The following is an 817-nucleotide window of genomic DNA, read 5'->3' as shown; positions in this document are numbered from 1 at the left end:
TATATATATATATATATATATGTGTGTGTGTGTGTATGTATGTGCATATGTGAATGTGTGTGTGTGTGTGTGTGTCTAGGTATGTAAATGTATACCGAAGTGAGCTAAGAGAAATTATTCAGAATGGTTAGATGGCCTGAGGCATAGCATGTATTTGAACGAAAAAGACGAATAAGGATATTTACACATACACACACGTGCACACACACATGCAAAACACTCACATACGCATACTCACCCCGCCCAGACACACATACACATATGCATGCGTGTGTATATATATATATATATATATATATATATATATATATATACACATGTACACACTCAGAAATATTCACATTTATGTATAAATGTGTGTGGGATATTGTTCCTAACTTATATTTCTGTTGTCAACTAGATATAACTAAGTGATAGCATTTATTTGCTTGGTTTTCCTCTGATGAAGCGTTCAGTATACTTTCAGCTATAGTGTCACATCAGTTCAGACCACTTCCTGCGCAGTGAGATCTATCGCCAGTCAGTTGTTAAATATATAACACTCTGTCCCGTGGTTTAACACGCTGAATGCAGTTACATAGCTGTGTTAAGCTGCTATGTATATTTTTTTGTTTTTTTCTTATCTTCCCTTCCTGCTTTCTGTTGTTCTTTTCTTTATTCTTTATCCGCCACTAAGGTTCAAATCTTTCGGGAATATATGTTATATAATGAAAGCAACGAAAATAGTTGTTTCTCCACAGGACAGCAGCTTGTGGTGTCTTTCTCAGGCATAGACATACATGCATGCACACAATATTATGTATATATATATATATAT

This window comes from Octopus bimaculoides, chromosome 2 (assembly GCF_001194135.2).
Source record: "Octopus bimaculoides isolate UCB-OBI-ISO-001 chromosome 2, ASM119413v2, whole genome shotgun sequence".
Classification (NCBI taxonomy): domain Eukaryota; kingdom Metazoa; phylum Mollusca; class Cephalopoda; order Octopoda; family Octopodidae; genus Octopus; species Octopus bimaculoides.
Note: the sequence above shows the minus strand (reverse complement) of the source record.